General features: G+C 43.2%; 1 long non-coding RNA gene across 1 annotated transcript; it reads right to left on the bottom strand.

Moving 5' to 3' along the window:
• Positions 1–30: 30 nt before the first annotated feature.
• On the bottom strand, positions 31–5,310 carry LOC109896422 (uncharacterized). Its single transcript, XR_002256097.2, has 3 exons — positions 5,094–5,310; positions 349–465; positions 31–128 (listed from the first exon to the last, which is right to left on the bottom strand). It is a non-coding gene; the product is annotated as an uncharacterized LOC109896422 (long non-coding RNA).
• Positions 5,311–15,323: the final 10,013 nt, after the last annotated feature.

The raw sequence follows: 15,323 nt of genomic DNA, 5'->3' as shown, positions 1-15,323 counted from the left end.
CACCTGGTATTGGATATGACTGAAAAAGAATGTCTCACAGAGATTCATACCTGAACCTCACATTTATTTGCCAAGGAAAAGTACATGATCAATGAATATATTTGGTTTGCTGGTTTTCTCAGGAGTCCCTAAAACATTAAACAACATGAATTACAATGTCATACTGTACTCATGTCATAACACATAACACATAATGTTAGCTAGTCAGTTAACTTGCTAAATTGCGATTGTCGTAAATTAACTTTATGACAAAAAAATATGCACAAACGTTTGTCTCTACATTAACTAACATATTCCTCTCAATTGTACATTTTTAGTTTGACTCGTTATGACGTTATAATTACTTACATTTGCTTCCCCCGTAATGTTTTGTCAGCCATCTTTGCTGAGGAAAGTCACCAGGGACGGGTGGCTCACGTCAAACTCGTCATTGGAACCACTCGATATGATTGGTCATATAAAAACCTAGGGACCCAAATGCATAATGAGTGCTCTAACTCCCCCTTGTGGTGGTCTAGAGCAATGAAGCCGTGACACTGGGTACCTCTAAGTCCCGTGGTGTAAGCTCGCAACTTTTAAAGGAGGAACCACTGTACGTGCGAGATCAGGTGCGCATGTGGTCTCAATGAAATAGTAGGCTATAGCCTACCCATGGGCGGGGAAGCACGGGGCAGTAATCTTTCCCAGGAAATGTACTTCCTAAATCGGCCTATGATTAGGCTATAGTTTCCTACATTGCCTAGAAATGGGCCTAAATATTGATCACCCATAATTCTCCGTCTGAAAATCTATAATCTATAAACTTAGATTTAGAGAAAGTGCAAGTCTCTCCAATTTTGCTCTGTTCAAACTACATCTAGCAAAATTGTTGGGACCATGGCTATCAAGTGGGCTGCATCACATACGCCTAAAATTACATTGCGGGACTGCAATTGGGTTTGGGACCAGTTCTTGCTGTAGCGGGTGGGAGTCAGACAGAAAGCCAGCGGGTGTGACCAGGAGCAGGATGAAGAAATCGGTCGTGTGCAGACCTCTACTATGTACCATGACAGTGAAACCTGTAACGTTAGAGCTGTTTACTGCTGTGTCTGTGAAAAGTAGGGAATTAGCTTGGGAAACTGACAGAACAATAACTTTACATTGCCAGATTGAATAATATAACTCAAATTGCACTGAGAAAACGTCAGAATAACAATCTTCAATTGTTTGGCCTATGGTTTCATCTTCTGATTCAGGTCTAGTGTGATTGAGGCAAAAGAATAGCTAATGTTGCCGCGTCACCACAGATCCGGGTTAGATGCTGTGTTGCAGCCGTCCGCTACCGGGGAACCCATGAGGCAGCGCACACTTGTCCCAGTGTCGTCCAGCTTAGGGAAGAGTTTGGCCGGCTGGGATGTCCTTGTCCCATCACGCTCTAGTGATTCCTTGTGGCAGTCGGTCGCCAGCTTCCTCCGACACATTGGTGCGGCTGGCTTCCGGGTTAAGTAAGCATGGGAGTTGCAGCAATGGGACGAGACTGTAACTATCAGTTGGATATCTACAAAATCGGCAGGTTAAAAGTCAAGTGAAAAAAATATGAAATGCCCTGGCGGTTGATGACTTTTTGCAAATCTAATGAGTTTCCCACGTAGATGTTTTGGTGGAAACAATGTTGATTCAACCAGTTTTTGCCCAGTGTGTACCGCCTTGCACACGTTTGACTGCATCTAGCTGATCTGGGGTGTAATCATTAGTACAAAAACTAGAGTTTTTATTGGACAAATTCAGTTAAGTCCATCCCCGTTTGGTTCCGTTTGCTTCTGTTCAAGAAACGCTTTGCAACAGAATCGGCAGGATGAATTCACCCCTGATCCCCCTCACTTTCATAGAAAACACATACACCATCATCACTGTGCTCGTTGTATAATTCCTTCTCTCATCTACAGTGCCTTCGGAAAGTATTCAGACCCCTTGACTTTTTCCACATTTTGTTAGGTTACAGCCTTATTCTAAAATAGATTAAATATGTATTTTTCCCCCTCATTAATCTACACACAATACCCCATAATTACGAAGCAAAAACAGGTTTTTAGAATTCGTTGCAATTTTATTTCAAATAAAAATGGAAATATCACATTTAAATAAATATTCAGACCCTTTACTCAGTACTTTGTTGAACTTTTGGCAGCGATTACAGCCTCGAGTCTTCTTGGGTCTCTCCAGAGATGTTCGATTAGGTTCAAGTCCGGGCTCTGGCTGGGCCACTCAAGCACATTCAGAGACTTGTCCCAAAGCCACTCCTGCGTTGCTTTGGCTGTGTGCTCAGGGTCATTGTCCTGTTTGAAGGTGAACCTTCACTCCAGTATGATGTCCTGAGCGTTCTGGAGCAGGTTGTCATCAAGGATCTCTCTGTACTTTGCGCCGGTCATCTTTGCCTCGATCCTGACTAGTCTCCCAGTCCCTGCTGCTGAAAAACATCCCCACAGCATGATGCTGGCACCACCATGCTTCACTGTAGGGATGGTGCCAGGTTTCCTCCAGACGTGAAACTTGGCATTCAGGCCAAAGAGTTCAATCTTGGTTTCATCAGACCAGAGAAACTTGTTTCTTATGGTCTGAGAGTTTTTAAGTGCCTTTTGGCAAACTCCAAGGGGAATGTCATGTGCCTTTTACTGATGAGTGGCTTCCGTCTGACCACTCTATCATAAAGGCCTGATTGGTGGCGTGCTGCAGAGATGGTTGTCCTTCTGGAGGGTTCTCCCATCACCACATGGTTCCAAATTTCTTCCATTTAAGAATGGAGGCCACTGTGTTCTTGGGGACCTTCAATGCTGCAGACATTTTTTGGTAACCTCGACACAATCCTGTCTCAGAGCTCTACTGACATTCCTTCGACCTCATGGCTTGGTTGTTGCTCTGACATGCACTGTCAACTGTGGGAACTTATAGCGACGGGTGTGTGCCTTTCCAAATCATGTCCAATCAATTGAATTTACCACAGGTGGCCTTCAATGAAGTTGTAGAATCATCTCAAGGATGATCAATGGAAACAGGATGTACCTGAGCTCAATTTCGGGTCTCATAGCAAAGGGTCTGAATACTAATGTAAATAGGGTATTTCTGTTCAAAATGTTTTATACATTTGCAAACATGTCTAAAAACCTGTTTTAATAAAAACAAATGTTTAGCTCGATTTGAGTTGCAGTGTTGGATAGCCTTGGCCAGCTAGCTAGCATAAATAGCAGTCCTCTCTGAGTCAGTTTGTCGAGTAGGCTAAATTAGCTGCATTAGTTAGCGTGAAAGGTATACAAAAATAAATAAAATACTACAAAATAAATCTCTGCTGCTTCTCCTTAATTTCAGAAAAAAATATTTGTTTTAAACTGTGCAACTATTGTCTTTCTCTTTCTTTGAGTCAACTACTCACCACACTTTGTGCACTGCAGTGCTAGCTAGCTGTACCTTGTGCTTTCAGTACTAGATTAATTCTCTGATCCTGTGATTGGATGGACAACATGTCAGTTCATTCTGCAAGAGCTCTGATAGGTTGGTGGACGTCCTCCAGAAGTAGTCATAATTACCGTGTAAGTCTATGGAAAGGGGTGAGAACAATAAGCCTCCTATGTTTTTGAAAATAGCTGTTGAGGCTACTGTAGACCTTCATTGAAAAACAGTGTGTTTTAATCAGTTATTTGGTGATGTAAATATATTTTCTATAGTTGTATCTAGAAATAAACTTTAATATTTCACTATTTAAATTTTTATGAAATTCGCTGAGTAGGATGGTCCTCCCCTTCCTCCTCTGAGGGGCCTCCACTAGGTGTGTGTCCTGAATTATAAATGAGGCCAACTCTGATGCCACCTACCTTTCGTTAATATTTTAGTGTGCACCTGGAAGCACCATCAGAAACACACACACAAACGGAAGCACCATCAGCTGGGGTTTGAAAGTATGGTGGAAAAATTGCAAGATTATGTTATAATACTTTTATTGCATCAAATGGTTGTTTTATTCAACAGAATAGAGTATTCTGTTAACTATTGTGTGGGGATTCTACTGAGGATGGGCCTCTGGGAAATAACACTGACAGGAGATCTACAATGTCTTTTGGGTGATAAAACCTAAAGAGCATTCCAGAGCATGAATTAATGTTTCTGTTCTATACTGTACCGGGCCGACATGGTTCTAGTTTGGAGTCGGAGGGCCAGACACTGGTCTCTACACAATGAAAACTGTTGACACAGCAGATACTGTCTGCTATGTATTATAGGTGTCACATGGAGGACACTGGAGAGTCGAAGCAGGTACTGGGAGTAAAACATTTAATAAAGTACAGACATGGCACGAGACAGGAACAGTGTCAGCAAACTAATAACACAGACAAAAACAATTAATGCAGCAGCAGGGAACAGAGCTGGGGAACTGACAAATATAGGGGAGGAAATAAACAGTGAGTCCAGGTGAGTCCAATATCGCTGATGTGCGTAACAAGGGAAGGCAGGTGTGCGTAATGGATGGCAGGAGTGCGTGATGCAGGGCAACCTGGCGCCCTCAAGCATCAGGGGGGGGGGGGGGGGGGGGGGCGGGAGCAGACGTGACAATATGTATCTTTCATACAGATCTTAACCTTGTGACCCATTCTATATATCTGTTGTTCGTCATGTAGGTTGAAAGGGGTGTATCTTGGCTATAAAATACCTTTGTACTTTTGTCTCGGGGCCCTCAACAAATTATCTGAGTGTGACTTGTCAGCCATCCTTATCGTAAAGCACTCAAAGATTTAGTTTAAGTATAACTCTGACATAAGTTAAATGTACCGTCCTTGCCCGGAAATTTGTCACTCTTTCATCCCGCAATGATTATGTTTTCAGCCACCGGTAGGTGGGTGCTTTATATGCGCTACAGTCAATTATAATTGCATGTCTACTTATATTAACTATATAATTATCAATATACGCCTACTGCTAGCTAACTAGCTACTTCTGAAGAAGGAAAATGTTTTATTTATTTATTTCCAAAAGCTAACCAAACAAAAACATAATTACTTTTATGAGACATGTTTATGCATTTAGTAGCACAATTTCTAACTTATTTACATTGTTTTTTTACTTACACTTGTATGTTGATTTCATATTGATGTTGAGGTTTTAAGTTTTGGTGGACTTTTCTTAGCGGATGAACAATCATTGCGAATTTAATTATGGGGCGTTTCAGTCCCCGAGGTGAACATAATTGTACACTCGCAAACAAAATAAAAAACGAGGGCTGAGGGGGTTGCAAACTTCCCTTGCTTGGCTAATCATTTGAACCGACGACAAATATGGCCGCGGGGATTCCCCCAAGGGCATAGTGCTGAGGGACGAGGGCTGTTTACTTTGAGTTTGAACCACAGCCAGAATAACAGCAGCTGTCCCCAGCTGATAACATCATACAGGCATCTGAATACAGGGGGTCAAAGCTGGTGTACTGGGCTTGCAAGTTTTCGTTCTAACCCTGCTCAAACACACCGGATGCTACTAACCGGCTGCTCTTCAGGGCCTTAGCCGATTGAGGTGTGGTGTGTGATCACTAGTGATGCGCGGGTCAGCTGTTTGTTCACCCGCACCTGCCTGCAATTGCTAATAACTTGAAAATAAAAGAGAGCCGCACACTCTAGGAGCTCAGATGCAACATTTAATTACCAACGTTTCGACAGCCAAGCTGTCTTCATCAGGGTATAATCACAAACACTGCGGGATGACTCGTTTATGTATAAACGTTTATGTAGTTTTCTACTCCGCTAACCAGCACCTCGCCTAAATAGGTGTGCATTTCTTTTTCTTCTAGATCGCAATTGCTAATAACCCATAAAGTGAAAATCTAAGGCCCATGTTTTTTTAAAAGCCTCATGTAGATAGGCCTATGTTTCTGCATATAATTTCCGACATTTTGGTAGGCTATTTGTTGGTCAACTTGTCTATAATTACACTGATCAAAAATATAAACGCAATGTAAAGTGTTGGTACCATGTTTCATGAGCTGAAATAAAAGATCCCAGAAATGATCCATATGCACAAAAAGCTTATTTCTCTCAAATCTTGTGCACAAAATCCACCTGACAGGTGTGACATATCAATAAGCTGATTATACAGCATGATCATTACACAGGTGCACTTTGTGCTGGAGACAATAAAAGGCCACTCTAAAATGTTTTGGCACTCAAGACAATGCAACAGATGTCTCAAATTGAGAGAGTGTGCAATCGCCATGCTGACTGCAGGAATGTCCACCAGAGCTGTTGGCAGAGGATTTAATGTTCATTTCTCTACCATAAGCCGCCTCCAACGTTATTTGAGAGAATTTGGCAGTACGCCCAACTGGCCTCACAATTGCAGAAGTGGCGTCGTGTGGGCGAGCGGTTTGCTGATGTCAACATTGTGAACAGAGTGCCGGTGGGGTTATGGTATGGGTAGGCATAAGCTACGGACACAATTGCATTTTATCGATTGTTAATTTGAATACACAAAACTACTGCGACAAGATCCTGAGGCCCATTGTGAGACCCATTTTTTTTAAAGGTATCTGTATTCCCAGTCATGTGAAATCCATAGATTAGGGCCTAACTAATTTAATTAAATTGACTGATTTCCTTATATGAACTGTAACTCAGTAAAATCTTTGAAACTGTTGCATGTTACATTTATATTTTTGTTCAGTATATGTACACGCAGCTACTCTTCTTTCATTACTTGTTGCCCTAGAATATATCTCATACATGTATAGAATGAACACTTCAGTCCAGTTGACATACTGTAGGTAAAGTTCTCTCCCGCAGCAAAGATGTTTAGGGACCGGAGAGAAAATTCAATAACTTCTGAATTAAGATTTGAAAGATTTTTCGATAAGATTTCAGTTCTGCTTGGATGCATATTTTGTGGTTGAAATTCTATCAGCTGATAAAGATAGCACCTTTACAGACGGTCCCTAACTTCACATTTATTCTCTCAAGATGCTGAAAGAAATAAATCATGTTTTCTCCACTCCTGTTCCCCGGTCAGAATTGACATTTGATTTGGTGTATCATTTTACAGCAAGAACTGCTTAATTCTGTAGGAGTTCATATTATATTAGGCTATGTGAGAGGTTATAGACCTACAGTCAGTGTCCAGATTTCAGTTACTACTCCAATGAACTCTGACAGTACAGCCCCTTGACGTCCCGTGTTGTGACTGTCGAATATGTATTGCGCCTCACAATAATCACACGTCTTTCCCAAATATTAGGCTACACCTCTGACCCTCCCTTCTCTTTATTTCCAATCTGCATTTCACAGCTTTTCTCTTAATGAATTAAACCTTTTTGACTCAGTGGATCAACATGAACTTCTTTCTGTCCGAGTTCCCAAAAGCATTTGGAGATTGGGGTGCGTACAGTTAGGCTTATAATTAAAATATATATATATATATATGTATATGTATTTCATCTTTATTTAACTAGACAAGCCAGTTAAGAACAAATTCTTATTTACAATGGCGGCCTACCCCGGCAAAACCCGGACGACACTGGGCCAGTTGTGTGCCGCCCTATGGGACTCCCAATCACCGGCCAGATGTGATGCAGCCTGGATTTATAAGCTTAGGCTTATGCTCTAACACTAGATAAAAATTATGAAAGAAAAAGCTCAATGTGGCCTATAGATGTGAATTGCACAAGAAATATACATCTATGGATTTGTATGCCTTGTTTTCTCTTTGTTCAACCTGCCTGTCCTTCATCCACACATTATTTCATGGCCCTAAACACTATAACAACTGCTGGTGACAGACAGGATTTGTCTGTTGGCTAGGAGCAATATGTGATGGAGGGAGGGATGGATGGAAGGGTGGAGGGATGGAATGATATCGGATGGAGAAGGAGGAGGTGGGGAATGATATTAGAAGGAGGAAGAGAGGGATGAGAGAGAGGATAGGTCACGTGACATGATTGGAAAAAACCTCATGTCACTTACCTCTGGATGTAGGCTGCTGGGTGCACCGTCAACTATTGGCCATAGGGTGGCAGTGTAACGCTGTTAATATTACAGTATTAAACCACAGAGTGCAACATACAGTACAGTAGATTCCACTCCGGGCCCTATAGCCAGCCACAGATGTTCACTGCATGCGTGGCTGCTGAACTACAATAGAAGATACCAATATGAAAGCTTGGAGTGTTAAGAGAAAGGTGGAATGATGCTAAAAAACGTCTGCCCGAATTCAAAGGCAGAGACGTTAAGTGAAATCTATGTAGCAATATCAGAGTCTGGAATATAAATATATATGTATATGATGGTGTGTATAGACATTACGGGCAGTAAAGGAATAGAAGAGGTACAGTGACTATAAACAAGTATGTGAACCCTTTGGAATTACCTGAATTTCTGCATAGATTGGTCATAACATTTTATCTGATCTTCATCTAAGTCACAACAATGGACAAACACGGTGTGCTTAAACTAATAACACACAACTTATTGTCTTTTTCTCGTCTATATTGAATACCTCATTAAAACGTTCACAGTGCAGGTTGGAAAAAGTATGTGAACCCCTAGGCTAATGACTTCTCCAAAAAGCTAATGGGAGCCAGGAGTCAGCTAACCTGGAGTCCAATTAATGAGATGAGATTGGAGATGTTGGTGAGAGCTGCCTTGCCCTATGAAAAACAATCACACATTTGAGTTTGCTATTCACAAGAAGCATTGCCCGATGTGATGCCTCGAACAAAAGAGATCAAATCAAATCAAATTTTATTTGTCACATACACATGGTTAGCAGATGTTAATGCGAGTGTAGCGAAATGCTTGTGCTTCTAGTTCCGACAATGCAGTAATAACCAACGAGTAATCTAGCTAACAATTCCAAAACTACTACCTTATACACATAAGTGTAAAGGGATAAAGAATATGTACATAAAGATATATGAATGAGTGATGGTACAGAGCGGCATAGGCTAGATGCAGTAGATGGTATCGAGTACAGTATATACATATGAGATGAGTATGTAAACAAAGTGGCATAGTTTAAAGTGGCTAGTGATACATGTATTACATAAAGATGCAGTAGATGATATAGAGTACAGTATATACGTATACATATGAGATAAATAATGTAGGGTATGTAAACATTATATTAAGTAGCATTGTTTAAAGTGGCTAGTGATATATTTTACATCAATTCCCATCAATTCCCATTATTAATGTGGCTGGAGTTGAGTCAGTGTGTTGGCAGCAGCCACTCAATGTTAGTGGTGGCTGTTTAACAGTCTGATGGCCTTGAGATAGAAGCTGTTTTTCAGTCTCTCGGTCCCAGCTTTGATGCACCTGTACTGACCTCGCCTTCTGGACAATAGCGGGGTGAACAGGCAGTGGCTCGGGTGGTTGTTGTCCTTGATGATCTTTATGGCCTTCCTGTGACATCGGGTGGTGTAGGTGTCCTGGAGGGCAGGTAGTTTGCCCCCGGTGATGCGTTGTGCAGACCTCACTACCCTCTGGAGAGCCTTACGGTTGTGGGCGGAGCAGTTGCCGTACCAGGCGGTGATACAGCCCGACAGGATGCTCTCGATTGTGCATCTGTAGAAGTTTGTGAGTGCTTTTGGTGACAAGCCAAATTTCTTCAGCCTCCTGAGGTTGAAGAGGCGCTGCTGCGCCTTCTTCACGATGCTGTCTGTGTGGGTGGACCAATTCAGTTTGTGTCAGGTAGGGTGGAGGTAATATGGTCCTTGACTAGTCTCTCAAAGCACTTCATGATGACGGAAGTGAGTGCTACGGGGCGGTAGTCGTTTAGCTCAGTTACCTTAGCTTTCTTGGGAACAGGAACAATGGTGGCCCTCTTGAAGCATGAGGGAACAGCAGACTGGGATAGGGATTGATTGAATATGTCCGTAAACACACCAGCCAGCTGGTCTGCGCATGCTCTGAGGGCGCGGCTGGGGATGCCGTCTGGGCCTGCAGCCTTGCGAGGGTTAACACTTTAAATGTTTTACTCACCTCGGCTGCAGTGAAGGAGAATCCGCATGTTTTGGTTGCGGGCCGTGTCAGTGGCACTGTATTGTCCTCAAAGCGGGCAAAAAAGTTATTTAGTCTGCCTGGGAGCAAGACATCCTGGTCCGTGACTGGGCTAGTTTTCTTTTTGTAATCCGTGATTGACTGTAGACCCTGCCACATACCTCTTGTGTCTGAGCCGTTGAATTGCGATTCTACTTTGTCTCTATACTGACGCTTAGCTTGTTTGATTGCCTTGCGGAGCCAGGCAATGTCAGAAGACCTAAGATTAAGAATTGTTGACTTGCATAAAGCTGGAAAGGGTTACTAAAGTATCTCTAAAAGCCTTGATGTTCATCAGTCCACGGAAAGACAAATTGTCTATAAATGGAGAAAGTTCAGCACTGTTGCTACTCTCCCTAGGAGTGGCCATCCTGCAAAGATGACTGCAAGAGCACGCCGCAAGAATGCTCAATGAGGTTTAAAAGAATCCTAGAGTGTCAGCTAGAGACTTACGGAAATCTCTGGAACATGCTAACATCTCTGTTGAGAAGTCTACGATACGAAAAACACTAAACAAGAATGGTGTTCATGCGAGGACACCACGGAAGAAGCCACTGCTGTCCCCAAAAAAACATTGCTGCACGTCTGCTGTCCCAAAAGAGCACCTGGATGTTCCACAGCGCTACTGGCTAAATATTCTGTGGACAGATTAAACTAAAGTTGAGTTGTTTTGGAAGGAACACGCAACACTATGTGTGAAGATAAAAAGGCACAGCACACCAACATCAAAACCTCATCCCAACTGTGAAGTATGATGAAGGAAGCGTCATGGTTTGGGGCTGCTTTGCCGCCTCAGGGCCTGGACAGCTTGCTATCACCGACCGAAAAATGAATTCCCAAGTTCATCAAGACATTTTGCAGGAGAATGTAAGGCTATCTGTCAGCCAATTGAAGCTCAACAGAAGTTGGGTGATGCAACAGGACAATGACCCAAAACACAGAAATAAATCAACAACAGAATGGCTTCAACAGAAGAAAATACACCTTCTGGAGTGGCTCAATCAGAGTCCTGACCTCAACCCGATTGAAATGCTGTGGCATGACCTCAAGAGAGCGGTTCACACCAGACATCCCAACAATATTGCTGAACTGAAACAGTTTTGTAAAGAGGAATGGTCCAAAATTCCACCTGACCTTTGTGCAGGTCTGATCCGCAAAGGAGGGTCAACAAGTTATTAAATCCAAGGATTCACATACTTTTTCCAACCTGCACTGTGAACGTTTATACGGTGTGTTCAATAAAGACATGAAAATGTATAATTGTTTGTGTTTTATTAGTTTAAGCAGACTGTTTGTCTATTGTTGTGACTTAGATGAAAATCAGAACAAATGTTATGACCAATTTATGCAGAAATCCAGGTAATTCCAAAGGGTTCACTTACTTTATTTTGCCACTGTATGTACAGCAGTAGTTATATAGGATGAGCCTTGAATACAGAATATACACATATGAAGTGGGTAAAACAGTATGCAAACATTATTAAAGTGACCAGTGTTCCATGACTACATATGTAGGGCAACAGTCTCAGGTGCAGGGTTGAGTACCGGGTGATGGCCGGATAATAACAATGACTAAAGTTCAGGGCAGGGTACTGGGCGGAGGCCGGCTAGTGGTGACTGTTTAACAGTCTGATGGCCTGAAGATAGAAGCTGTTTTTCAGTCTCTCAGGTCCCAGTTTTGATGCACCTGTACTGTCTCCGCCTTCTAGATGGTAGTGGGGTGAACAGGCCGTGGCTCAGATGGCTGAGTTCCTTAATGATCTTCTTGGCCTTCTTGTGACACCGGGTGCTGTTTATTTACCTACCTATCTCTCCTTCTTCTGACTATGGAGTTTATAGTGATTTTATGTCATAAGATTCCCAGGTCCCCCATAACAAGGCAACATCATCATTCTTCATTTGCAGTAGTTTTGTCAAGAATGAACAAAGAGGAGACAAGAGGACAAGTGGTGCTGTAGCATTGAGAAGGGGAGGGAGAGCAGGGTGGCCATGAAGACTCAATATGTTCCTCAGATTACGCAGACTCAGAAATAATTAAAAAACAAATCCAATTTTGATAAACTCCCACATCTTTTAGAGAGATAGAGAGAGAGAGAGAGAGAGAGAGAGAGAGAGAGAGAGAGAGAGAGAGAGAGAGAGGAGTGCAACATCGGGAGATGGGTGAGCCAGCCAGCAGGAGCCAGCGAGAGAGATTGATGTGTTCAGCCAATCAGCAATGCAGCAGCAATTAGATAATAGCTCTGAATCAGCACACTGATGCTTTTAACCGCCCCATTATAGATTAGCCCGAGAAAGCTCTTTCTCTCTCTCCCCCTCCTCTCCTTCCCACCCTCCATCCTTCCATCCTTCCATCCCTTCCTCTACCTCTCTCCCTGCCTCTGGTAAAGCTCTTTCTCCCCCGGCCTTTTTCTCTCTTTCCCTCTTCAGCCTAAAGGAGCTCTTTCGGTCTCTTTCCCTCCTCTCTCCCTCCATCCCTCACTCTCTCGCTCCAGGCCACCACTCTAAGAGCTACCTAAGGGCTGTAGTTATATGGATCCCTGATGGGGCCGTGATGAAGCTCGCTTATTAGGACAGAACCACTTAACGTTCAGCCAGAGTAGTTCTCTGCCTGGGACACAGAGGGCAGAAATAGGGTCTCTTTATCCAAAGGATGCCTTCCCTTCCTCCTTCTAACCAGGGTATTTCTCTCCCTGGGAGAGAGAGAGAGAGAGAGCAGTAATAGGGCCTCCTTGTGGGTTCATGTGGGGCTATAGAGCCTAACCTACTGATTCCATACATGGGTGAAATTGGCTTCGGGTGTTATGTATTTTTTTGTAAACTTTTTGATGGTGTTTAAAGTGAGCGGTGGCCGAGGTGGTTCCATCTCCAGCTCTACTAATCGTAGACAATGATTATTTGACGATCCGTTTTATTGTTGATTTACCTTGGCTCGTTTGTGTTGTTCCTGTATGTAGCCTGCGGGGTTACAGAGACAGAGATCTTACGTGGAGTCTTGTATGAGAGAGTATGTATGGAGTTTTGATGGCGGTTTCTAAGGTCCATTTTCATTATTTTAGTTTCTTGTCTCAGTTGCACTGTTACTGTGTGTAGTCAGGCAATGCAGCTCGTCACAATGACACTGACATTAGAGATAGTGTAGTGTAACAGGACCTCCTGTTGTGTGTTCTGTGGAGCTGAATACTAAAAACTGTGTGACATAGTCAGTGTGTCCTTCAGTTGGATACAAAATAGCCCGCCTAGGTCAGCAGTACAAAGTCAGAAGGCTGGAGAGTGGGATGGAGAATGTTCATTTCCAAAATCACACACTCTCTCTCTCTCACACACGCACGCACGCACGCACACATATAAGCATGTGAGGACACACACATGCATGACCATGAACACTCATCTTATAATTTCTCTCACTTTTCCCCCTCTTTCCCTTTCTCTACCCTAATTTTCTCCATTTCTGTTTCCTACTCCTCTCCAACCTCTCCCTCCCGCTTTTCACTGCTCTCTTTTCCCCTTCCCTCTTTCCCGCACTTTTCCCTCCCTCCTTTTATCCCTGCCCTCTCCACCTCTAGTGCATTGCGTATACTTCTCACCAACCTGAATCTCTTCTCTCTCTCTCCTCCCTTCCCTTCTGCCTCTCCCCCTTTCTTTATCTGTACAGACTCCATCTCTGTTGCCTATTCCTCTCCAACCTGAATGTCTCCTCCTCTCTGTCTGTGTTTGTGTAATGGGTAATAGTTGTGATTGAGTTAGGCTGAATTAATAGCTGGGCTGTGGGAGAGGCTGTATATTTCAGCCTCCAAGGAGACAGATAATCAATGACAACTGCATTAGAAAAACCCAGGAAGCATTCACGGTCGTTCACCTTGCACGGCTTCCCTTTTGCTCTACCTCTTACGCTCATAGACATACACACCGGCCAGTTTAATAAGTACACCCATCTAGTACTGGGCCAGGCCCCTTTGCCTCCAGAACAGCCTGAATTCTCTGGGGTACGGATTCTACAAGGTTTCGGAAATGTTCATTGTTCAATTGGTATCAAGGGACCTAACGTGTGCCAGGAAAGCATTCCCCACACCATTACACCACCGCCACCAGCCTGTAACGGGCAGGATGGGTCCATGGACTCATGCTGTTTACGCCAACTCCTGACTCTGCCATCAACATGACGCAACAGGAACCTGGGATTCGTTGGACCAGGTGACGTTTTTCCAACCTTCAATTGTCCGTGACAAGGATCGACGAGTTGCGCATTCCAAGATGCCCTTCTACACACCACTGTTGTACTGCACCATTATTTGCCTTTTTGTTGCCAGCCTGTTAGCTTGCATGGTTCTTGCCATTCTCCTTCGACTTCTCTCATCAACAAGCTGTTTTCGCACAAAGAACTGCCGCTGACTGGATGTTTTTTGTTTGTCACACCATTTGCGGTAAACCCTAGACACTGTTGTGTGTGAAAAGCCCAGGAGGGCAGCCGTTTCTGGGATACTGGATGCAGCGCGCCTGACACTGACGATCACACCACGCTCAAAGTCGCTTCGGTCACTCGTTTTGCCCTTCTAACGTTTAACCGAACAGTAACCGAATGCCTCGATCCATTTTTGTGAACGGGGGGTGTACCTTCTGCACAACCTCTACGTCTCTATCATTGCCAGCAGCCACATCAAACCTTAAATGTTCCACAGAACCTTCCAGATTACAAAGTTCTGGAATGTGGATTACCAAGTGTTAATATATATATATATATATATATATATATATATATATATATATATATTATTTGTCACATGCGCCAAATACAACAAGTTTAAAGCCTTTGTCCAAATGAGTTTTTCCTGGTCAGGTCCAAATGTTGTCAGGTATAACTCCTGGCCCTAGTAGCAGTAGCATATCTGCAGTATGAGAGGAAAGGCAGGGTTTCATTTCCCCTCTCGTCCATTAAACAGACAAACAGCCAGTAATGTTTTATTACACAATTGATCAGACCGGTTATAAATTATCTCCACTGGTGCCTCCGCTGGCATTTATAGGTTAACTCCCAAATGGCACCCTACTCCCTTTTAGTGCACTGCTTTTGACCAGAGCCCTATGCGGGATAGGGTACCATTGAAGACGCAACCTTGGTGCAGTCTCTGTCCCATACTGATGATGTCATACAATACTGTACAGTAAGGGCAGAGCAAAGCAGTGTGAAATAAGAGAGAGCGCAGAGTCAGTCAAATAAAATACTGATATTAAAATGTAGTCTTTTAAGTTGGTGATTTGGCTAAAAGGAAATGTATTTAGGACCAG

Source organism: Oncorhynchus kisutch, linkage group LG9 (assembly GCF_002021735.2).
Source record: "Oncorhynchus kisutch isolate 150728-3 linkage group LG9, Okis_V2, whole genome shotgun sequence".
Classification (NCBI taxonomy): domain Eukaryota; kingdom Metazoa; phylum Chordata; class Actinopteri; order Salmoniformes; family Salmonidae; genus Oncorhynchus; species Oncorhynchus kisutch.
The sequence above is the reverse complement of the archived record's forward strand: the minus strand, read 5'-3'. Positions and strand labels throughout refer to the sequence as shown.